General features: G+C 44.7%; 1 long non-coding RNA gene and 1 other non-coding gene across 2 annotated transcripts; both read right to left on the minus strand.

Annotated features, from left to right (window-relative positions):
- Positions 1–8,663: 8,663 nt before the first annotated feature.
- Positions 8,664–9,954, minus strand: LOC127696019 (uncharacterized). Its single transcript, XR_007980158.1, has 2 exons — positions 9,682–9,954; positions 8,664–9,212 (listed from the first exon to the last, which is right to left on the minus strand). It is a non-coding gene; the product is annotated as an uncharacterized LOC127696019 (long non-coding RNA).
- Positions 9,450–9,570, minus strand: LOC127696930 (small nucleolar RNA SNORA26). The gene has a single exon (XR_007980367.1). It is a non-coding gene; the product is annotated as a small nucleolar RNA SNORA26 (small nucleolar RNA).
- Positions 9,955–10,460: the final 506 nt, after the last annotated feature.

A 10,460-nucleotide genomic window follows, 5' to 3' on the forward strand; every position in this document is an offset into this window, starting at 1 on the left:
GCAAACTATATGGCCATTTGCCTTGTGACAACTCCAAGTGAGGTGATCTTTTAAAAGGTGGAACACCTTTTATCTACACAGAGCTTACTTCTGTACCCCACTGTCTTAGCTTGGCTTCTATAGCCATGACGAAACACTATGACCAAAAGCAACTTGAGGAAGAAAGGATTTATTTGGTTTACATATCACTAGTCACAGTCCACCGAGGGAAGCCAAGGTAGGAACTCAAACTGGGTGGGAACCGGAGGCAGGGGCTGCGGCTGCAGGGTTACTGGAGGGATGCTGTTTACTGGTCTGCTCCTCATGGCTTGCTCAGTCCTGCTTTCTTACAGAACCCAGTACCACCAGCCCAGAGATTTACCCAACTCTAATAGGCTGGGCGCTCCCATCGGTCACTAATTAAGAAAAGCCCTATAGACTTGCTACAGCAGGATCTTACCAAGGTGTGTTTTTACACTGAAGTTTTCCTCCTCTCGGAAGACTATAATTTGTGTCACATTGAGAAGAAACTAGCCAGGACAGCCAGCATTCCAGCCTCCATCTCTCAGTGGCTGCTGGAGCAAACTAAAGCCTAAAGAAAGCAGAAATCCTCACAAACTAGCCATACAACAACACCAGATTGCTTTAATGTCAAGGATATTTTTCTTCAAAGGACATCATTAAAGGAGTCAAAAGAACCTCAGAATAAGAAGAGATATTTTCTTTTTTCTTTTTCTGGTTTTTTGAGACAGGGTTTCTCTGTGTAGGCCTGGCTGTGCTGTAACTCACTCTGTAGACCAGGCTGGCCTTGAACTCAGAAATCTGCCTGCCTCTGCCTCCCAAGTGCTGGGATTACAGGTGTGTGCCACCACTGCCGGGCTTGAGATATTCTTAATATACAGAGAAATATTGAGAATAACAAAAACCAAAAATGTAACACTGTTTTTTTGTTTGTTTTATTTTTTTGGTTTGTTTTTTGTTTTTGTTTTTTTGTTTTTGTTTTTTTTTTGAGAGACAGGCACTCACTATTGTTTCTCTGGCTATCCTGGAACTCATTCTGTAGACCAGGCTGGCCATGAACTCACAGAGATCCTCCTGCCTCTGCCTCCCAAGTGCTGGGATTAAAGGCATGGTTCACCACCATACCTGTCTCAGTACTTTTGTTTTAAATGTTATTTTAATCACACTCATGTGTTCATGTATTTAGTGTGTGATGCCTGCGTGCATATTCGGGTGTGTACTTGTATAGCACAGAGTGGGAAGGCCCAAAGACATCTTTCAGAAGTCGGTTCTCCCCCTCCACCACGCGGGTCCCCAGGATCAAAGTCAGATTGTCAAGTTTGGCACCAAGTGCCTTGCCTGCTGAGCCACCTCCTCACCCTTTTTGACGTTCTCCGTTTGAAGCGATCACTGTGCCTCTCACTCTGGCCTCAGATCTGAGACCCTCCTCCTTCAGCCACCCAGCACCAAGGTTTCAGACTTACCCTACCGAATCGGTGCATCCACATTGTAAGAGCATTCCAGAGCCAGGCAAGGCAGTTCACACCTGCCACCATCTTGCTACAGCACCCTAGCTAAGGCAGGGTCACTGAGAGTTCAAAGCCTGCCTGGGATACAACGTGAGACACTGTACTGAAGAAAGAAAAGCTTTGCAGTGCTAAAATGTTGCTGAGGGACAAGATCTGAATCATTATGATGTTAATAATTGTAGAGCAGCAGGGAGGGACCTCGGGAGTGATAGATATGTTTAAGGCCTGATCATGTTGATGGTCTGAAAAGTATTAAATCACTTTCAAATCCATCCTGTTGGAAAGGTTGAGTATGTAAGAATTTAGTGTACCCATGGCTTAGTAAATGGATTTATACTTAAGGGTCAGGAGAGATGGCTCAGTGGTTAAGAGCATATAGCACTCTTCCCGAAGACTCACCCATGGTCAGTTCCCAGCACCCATGTCAGGGGTAGGCAACCTCCTGGAACTCCAGCTCCAGGGGATCCAACACCTTGTTTGGCCTCCATAGGCACCACACCCACATGGCATACATACACACAGTCAACACACACACACACACACATGCACACTAAAAATAAAACCCCACATACTTATAATAATCTGCTTCATCAAGTAGATATCTACTCTGAAAACTTCAAAAGGAATAAATATTTGCTGTGCAACTACCTGGGTAAATCTCAAATAAGTTTGCTGAGAAAAGACCACACAGCAAAGAACGTATCGTGCATTTCCACTTATACCAAATTCTGGAACTGGCCTAAGTAGCCCACAGTGGGGCTGATGATTGGCATGTGACTCACCTCTGGGCAGATGGAAATGGGAGGGGCTATAAAGGAATCTGTAGGGTAGCAGGGTCCTACATATATTTGATAAGAAATTCTGGTTTCACAAGAGAATGCATTTTCAAAATCTGTCCTGCTAACAATTTGTGAATGTTCTGTACATTTTCCATCAAGAGACCTAATACTGGGTTCTAGTTAAAAAAACATACATGCAGAAGGAAGTATTTACAAGACTTAGCATGTACTGCTGCCAGCAATTTACTTTGAAATGCAAGTGTTAAGATGGATAGAGGGAGCCTGGTTGGGCGGTGGAGCATACCTTTAATCCTATCACTTGGGAGGCAGAGGCAGGATTTCTGAGTTCAAGGCCAGCCTGGTCTACAGAGTGAGTTCCAGGACAGCCAAGGGCTACACAGAGAAACCCTGTCTCGAAAAAAACCAAAAAAAAAAAAAAAAAAAAAAAAAAAAAACCAAAAAAAAAAAAAAGATGGATAGAGGGAGGTATGGATATATCATGTAACCAGTTTTATAAAGCATTGGCAACAGAATGCATGTGGTCAGTGTAAGGGATTTCATTTTATAAAATTATTTAAAATTTGTTGAATACTCAAGATGTTCCGTAGTCAAATGGCAGGCAGACACAAAACATTCAGGAAGAAATGGGAGTTGGTAGGGGGAGGCGTGCGAAAAAGAACTTTAGCAAATGCTTCACGGAGTTATTTCTGAGTGGTTAATAATTAGATCAAAAGGGGCTCCTGGGGCTGGGATGGTAGTGAGTACCTGGATAGAGAAGCATCAACAGACCAAGATCTTCCCAGCTCGTGGGTAGATGGCTCAGCAGAAAACACCCTTGCTGCCAAGCCCGATGACCTGACTCCATCCCCAGCACCCACAAAACAGAAGGACAGAGCTGACTCCCTGCGGTTGTCCTCTGCCCTGTACATATGTACCTTGGCACAGCCTCCCCTCCCCCCCTTAAGTAAATGGTTGTTTGTTTGTTTTTAAAGTCATCCTCAGCTACATGATATATTCCAGGCCAGCCTGGACTATATCTGACATAGTCTCAAACAAGAGAACAAAACAAGTGTTCAACTTAATTATCAGAGAGATGCAAATTAAAAACATAGGCAACTCAATTATCACCCAGCAAAATGAAAAAAAAAAAGTGTTGATGGGAACGTTGTACTTCAACTCCCATATGTCGCTGATGAGAGTGGAAAACGTTAAATATATCCAGTAAATGTGAGTATGGCCATAACCTTGATTCAAGACTTCTGTCTGTTGGCATCCGACCAAGAGATTATGCTGGTTCGCCATGTCTCATGCTTCTAACGATGTCATCACGATGGCCACAGAAGCAACGTTCTAATAGCTTCGAAATGTAAATGACTCTAATTACTGTCAGCATTTATCTGGATGCATTTTACTGTATTTGCACGACGGAATGCAATGAATCAGGATCAAACTTCAAAAAAATATGGGTGAACCTCGAAATATTGAGATAGAGAAAACAGAAAAAAAAAATGCATGTTGACACATCTTGCCCTGCTTAAACACAAAGCTAGTACTCTACTCTACCAGCAGAATGCAGGGTGCGGTCCCAGGGTGACTGACAGTGGTTAAGTATCTGAGAGGAAATGTTCCAGGCTGGTTAAGTTCGATCCTGAGTGTATTTGTCTGTGAAATTTCAACATACTGACTTCATTAATTTTTGGTATATTTACCTGTCATCTGTTACAGTGGAATAAAAAGTGTCTGTGGACCTATAAGCAACAAGGGATCACAGGATTTGACATTTGAGAGACTCAAGTCAGATTTAAGAGGCATGATCAGATTTGAGTTAATGAGATTAGTGCAGGAGAAGCCTCACCAGGCTGCTTGCAGGAGTAATCCCGGCTGCACGGAAAGCAAGACAAGAGCGACCAGGACGAAAAGGAAGACTACCACTGAGGGTGGAGACAGCCCGCATGACGGGGCTTGTCTTACAATTTTCTGAGTTCTTTCTTGAAAATTTTGAATAACTCTGTTGGGTGCTATTTTAATGATTTAATGTTTAGTTGCAATTGCCTATATTCCCCCCGCCCACGGGATCAATTCCCCTTGTACAACTCTACAGAAGATGTACGTATAGAGCTAAGAAGGCTTCAAGAGAAATGAGTTGACAAGGTCTAAGGTCCCTCTTCCCCAAGCACAGGTAAAATCCCCAACTTGCTTTGGACTGTGTGAGAGTAGGAAACAAGGCAGAAGGCTCAATGGAGGAGGAGACAAGACGTCAGAGCTTTACTGTATCCTGGATTCCTACAGTAAGCTCAGGCCCAGTCACTTCCTTCTCCCCCTGTCAGCATGGCGGGGCAGGATTCAGGCAGAGGGGCTGGAGTTGGAACCAAGGTCTAACCAATCGCAGCACCAGAGTCTCTCCCAACTGGTGATTGGCAGGTGTGTCTACCAATGTCTTCACAACCCGCCCACCCGGACCTAAAGCACTGCTGCCTACCCTTGTTGTGAAAAGGGCGCTTGTTTCTAGTGGAACATTTCTGAGGCAGGGCTTGGTACCCTGGGTAGGGGAATTATCCGCTCTTGATGCGCTGTCATTTTCTAGCTCATATTTCTGCTGAAGTGGGATAAGGCGACATTTATAGTTTGAAGTATCTTTCCTGTGCAAACTTACCAAAGTCCTTATCCCCTGCCCCCAAAGGTAATGTGATCCCTTCAAATTCCTTCACTTAGCAAGTAATTCCAAATTATCTTTAAGAACCTTATGCTTAATACCATAAACCTTGAATGAGGAGGTTCGTAAGAAATGAGAAGTGTTTCTAATGCTTATGCTGTCCCAGTGAGATGGTGGGGTAGCCGCGGTGAAGAAAGCTGGATGGCTCCTCAGAGATTAAAAGTAGAAACATTGTGTAAGGCAACAGTTACTTCTCAGTAAATACTTAAAAGATGCAGACAGATGCTTGCACATCAATTCATAGATTAACATTCACAAGAACCAAAAGAAGCCAGTCCAAATGTCCATTAACAGATGAGCATAATTTCAAAACAATATCTACCTGCTGCATATGCATACAATGGAGCATTCTTCATTCTTTGGACATTATTAATGTACGGTTGGATTGCAGACAAGTTGAGAGCTAGGGTGGGAACTCAGCTGACAGTGCCTAGGATGCAAGAAACCCAAGGTTTCATCCCAAGCACCATGTTAAAACCCAGAGCTTGCAAGTAGGAGGATCAGAAGTTAGGGGTCATCTTCAGCTAGTGTTCTAAGCCCACCAGGGTAACAAGAGATTCGGTCTCAAAAGCAGACAAAAGCAAACAAAAATAAAACGGGGTCTGGAAATAGGTTGATATAGTTAATGTTTGCTGCTCTTAACGGGACACTTGATTTGGTTCTAGCACCCACAAGGCTGCTTACAACTGTTCAGTTCCAGGACTCCTAGTGTCCCCAGGCAAGTGCAAAGTACTTACCTGCAGGAAACACACACCTATGCATACAACAAAATTAACTTTTACAGTACTCTACCTGAGAAGACATTTAAAGCTTACAAAATATAAATATGTAGTTTGGTTTTAGGGATATTACAGATATCCAGCCACAGAGATTGGAGACATCAACATCCACTTTAAGGCCAATTAAATCAACTTTTTGCATTTGAGGTTCCCAGAAAGTTCCGCAAACTTCAAGCTAGCTCTTTTTTGTTTGTTATGTTGCATTACCCTGGCTATCCTTGAACTCACAGATCTGCCTGCCTCTGCCTAAGTGTTGAGATTAAAGGTGCACACATCTGGCTCAAACTAGCTCATTCTAAATATTTTCCCAAAGTCAGTTTTGAGAACACTTTAGATTCTGTGTGGTTTGTGGTGCTGTCTGCCTGGAGGTACTTCCAAGTATCACTCCTATCAATGCAAAATAGGGGATTGTAGATTATCCTTTAGTGCATGGGAAAAATAAGGCTGAGGTGGTAAGGTCCCTTAAGTCTGCAACTCCCCACGGATTATTTGCATTTTGTCTGCTCTAATCCTCCATGAGTACCTTGTGAAATTAATCATAGTAGCTATTGCTAGGATTGGCTATAACTTGGTTCATCCAACAGTGGTTCTCAACCAGTGGGTTTAGATGCCTTTGCAGTCACAGATCATATCCTACTTATCAGATATCTAAATTGCAATTATAACAGTAACAAATTTAGTTATGAAGTAGCAATGAACTAATTTTTTGGTTGGGGGGGGTCACAACACCAGGAACTGTATTTAAGGTGTCCCTAATCCCAGCATTAGGAAGGCTGAGAACCACTGATAGTGCCTGATAACTTTGTTAAATCTTCAGAGCCCTCATCCAGTCTTCCACAGCTTTATAAAATCACCAAGGGGCATATCATCTGAGGCATATCAACAGGCAACAGTAGCTGCACTGTTAAAACTCCTTCCGGAAAAACTTCCTCATTGTTACCTTCATTGATGATCTTGCCAAGGCCAAAGCAAATACAAGGACCAGTAACCTGGGCATACATTCAAGGCCATTGTTTTTCCATTGGTCTCAGGGAAATGTCAGTACGTAAACCATATTGAATCTTCCCTTGGCTTTGTAGCTGCAAGGATCTATGTGGTCTGAGACTGGGAATGGTCATGTAATGCATGAGGCTGTTAATCCAGAGCCTAGCAAGCTAGCTCAGGGGTAAGAAAGCCCAAACACATGGGTCATCACGCAAGCTGTAGCCCTGCAATGGGAAGCTGACTAACATATGTCTCCAAAGGAACGCGTGGGTTCCTGCAGGAGGAGATACTGACAATAAAACTTATCAGCAAAAAGCATTAGTGCTACGCATTCCAATACATACCTTTAATCCTAAATCATGAGTTTTGAAGGCAGCCAGGACTACATAGAGATCCCAGTCTTGGGGGGAAAAACCCAAAAACAAAACCACAGGCTGGGAGGGGCTTCAAGGAGTTTAAAGTGATTCTGCTTCCTTTATGGCCTCTACCCCTGCAAAACAGCACTTCATTTGTTTTGTACAGATTTCTACTTTAAATAGATTTAATTTTGAACTCAAGTACATGCTCAGAGCACAACAAATGTATACCTATTTCCTTTCCCATCATGTGTTGTCTCATGTTTGTAATATTGCACCCTTTAGGTATTGAGATTACAGCCAGGCCTGGAGGCACACACCTATAATCCCAGCACTTCCGGAGGCAGAGGCAGGTGGATTTCTGAGTTTGAGCCCAGCCAAGTCTACAGAGTGAGTTCTAGGACAGCCAGTGCTACACAGAAAAACCCTGTCTCAGAAAACAAAAACAAACAAAAAAGAAGTATTGAGATTACAACATAACAACATGCATAAAGTAGTTGTGACAAAAGATTTTGGCATGTGGGCTATCAGACACCCTAGAGGTTGTGAGCTTCCCGGAACACTGGGAACCAAACCCAATCCCTCTGCAATAGCAAGTGATCCTAAATGTCGAGCCAGCTCTCCAGCCTGTTCTGAATTTTTCTAAATTATACCTTCCAAATAAAAAGGTCCACCTTGTGACCTTTTTCTGGCTGGCGCACTTGCCACCAGGTAGTTTTAGACTCATGATCATCTTATTGATTAGTTTCACTGGCCCAATTAAAAGTAGGGTTCTGGCTGCGCTGTGGTGGAGCACAGCCATAATCCCAGCACTCTGGAAGGCAGAGGCAGGAGGATTTCTTGAGTTTGAGGTCAGCCTGGTCTACAGAGTGAGTTCTGGGACAGCCAGGGCTACACAGAGAAACCCTGTCTCCAAAACAAAACAAAGGGTTCTGGTCACGCCCAGCCTCCTCTGCCACCACCCCTAAGGTCCTGTCGTTATGGAGACACATCTACAGGCTGCCCATTTAAAAAAAAAAATCAAGATCTTATAACAGCTACTGGCAACCCTAAAGAAATTGAAACCTGTACTGTGCTGTCCGGGCCACATGTGAATGAGTTCACTTGACAATTTGACTCAATTGTAACAGTTACTAAAAACATCCCCGTGAGGACTTTGTATCTTGATAACATTGTATCTTGATCCAGAGTCTCCCTGCAAACTCACCAACTTTGTATCCTTGAAGCCGGCTTCAGACCAGTTTTGAAAATGAAAGGCCTGTACGGGAAAGGTGCCATGCAGCCTAAGGATAAGCTAGATCCCTAACATCACATACACTGTCTAGAATATAGTGTGGGCTCAATGGTACCACAGAGTAGCTCGGAAAGGCCAGAACAGAACACAACGCTAACAACCCCACAGCTAATGGCGGCTGGTACCAGGCCTGGCAGCCTGAGTTTGATCCCAGGCACCCACATGGTGGAAGGACAAACTGCTCCAAGTGGTTCTGACCCACACGCACTCCAGTAATAAGGACAAACAAGTGACTACTTACACCATGGAATTGACACAGGAAAAGCCTTTATTTAACATTGTGGAAAATTACTCACAGGCAACAATACACAGCTAAAACACCTAGATTGCTAGCACACGACTGGTTACTAGCCAAGAACTTGTCCTAGCACGTAGGCCAGATACAAATATTCTAACCATCTAGCAGGGAATCTATTTTTTTGTTGTTTGAACCTTTAAAAGGCCCAGTATGTCGTAGTCATGTGGATCTGATTCAGACATACAGAAGGGGTGGGGGCAGGATCCTAGTACATTGAAATTACCTTCAGTGTAATCAGTTACTACTAGGCCATTCAAGGATAATCACGTGGCCCCAATCCTTCACTTGTAAAATGGACCTCAAGGAGCGGTGAGCAGTTTAAAACTATTCTGCTTCCTTTATGGCCTCTACCCCTGCAAAATAGCAGCTCACTTCGGCTACCCCTGCTTCAACTTTGCCACTAATCCTAAGGTGGGATACACGCAGGACTGGTCACTACATGCATGAGTACTTCACCTTGGAGCCATTCAACTCACGAGTTTCTTTTTTGTAGTTTTCAACCTATAAAATAAAAATGTTTCACATAAGTGGGAAGTGCATACCTACTATATACTTTTCAACTGGTTAAAATCTCATTTCTAGAAAAGCAAATGTATTCTTGTCTTCTGAACTTTCCCCTCGAATCAAATTAAACTAAGTGGGCTACCTTTTTTTCTTTTTTTAAATCCTATGCCACTACCTAGTAATCGCCAGAATCTAAAACGAGCACACTCAAGTTTTAAGCGAAGCTTCTGGTTCATCTGTGACTCCAGACAGGATCCAAAGAGGAGGTATAGTTTTCCTCTCTGGGTTTTATGGAGAGTTCCTTTACCCTTCTGTGTTAGCCTCTTAAAGTACTGCAACAACCTTAAAAGGGCACAGGAAAGGGTGACTCGGGAGGATCTACGCAGCTCAATAAAGACAGGCCTGGAACCTCTTGTCTTCTTGGCCACGTGGCCTGGGCCTTCCTTGGATCTATGTTGGGACGTACCTGCTTGTGTCCGAGGAAGCAGCACGGCTGGACAGTGGCGACCGGCTCGGGTGGGTCGGCCTGCGGAGGGAAAAGGGCGGTGGTCAGAGCTCCCGGGAAGGACAGCGCATAGGGCTTTGTGTCTCGCGCGGCCCCGGGCTGGGCACGGCCGCCCGCCCCCCGGGCCGCCGAGAACTACTCTACCCCTCCGTTCTGGCCGCCGGGAACAGCTGAGTTCGGGGCGGGCAAAGCTCGAGGGGACACGGGAACATCCTGACACCCTCCCGCGAGGAGACTCACCACCAAGCCCGGGACAGAAAGACCGAGCCGGTGTGCGCAGCGCTAATACATTGCAGATGGGCGGAGCTGATTCGAAACCTGCAGCCAACCAGCCGGCCGCTTGACGGGGGCGGAACAGGAAAAGGAGAGCAGCCAATCTTCAGAAAGACTGTGGGCGGGGCTGGAATGGGAAGCCAATCACCCGGACGTTTCGGACCAGGTAGGGTGGGGCCACTGACTTTGAGCAGCTGGTTCTCCACCCACTGCGGTGTTGTAGCACTGCGGCTGCTCTATGTCAAAATTATTCCTTTCCTAAAACTATGCCAGTTCTAGGTGTGTTCCGACTTAGATCCTGTCTTGTTCAACTAGTTCACAACCAGGGCCCCTCCTTAACCCTGAGAGGAGCTGCCTTTTTTCTGTGTTCGAGGAGAATAATATCAATGAGAAGGGTTGGAGGAGAGGTGAGGCAGTTCTCTTGTTCTCCACAGAGCTCTACCACAGAGCTGCCTCCTCAGCCCTTT

Source organism: Apodemus sylvaticus, chromosome 11 (genome assembly GCF_947179515.1).
Source record: "Apodemus sylvaticus chromosome 11, mApoSyl1.1, whole genome shotgun sequence".
In the NCBI taxonomy this organism is placed as follows: Eukaryota; Metazoa; Chordata; class Mammalia; order Rodentia; family Muridae; genus Apodemus; species Apodemus sylvaticus.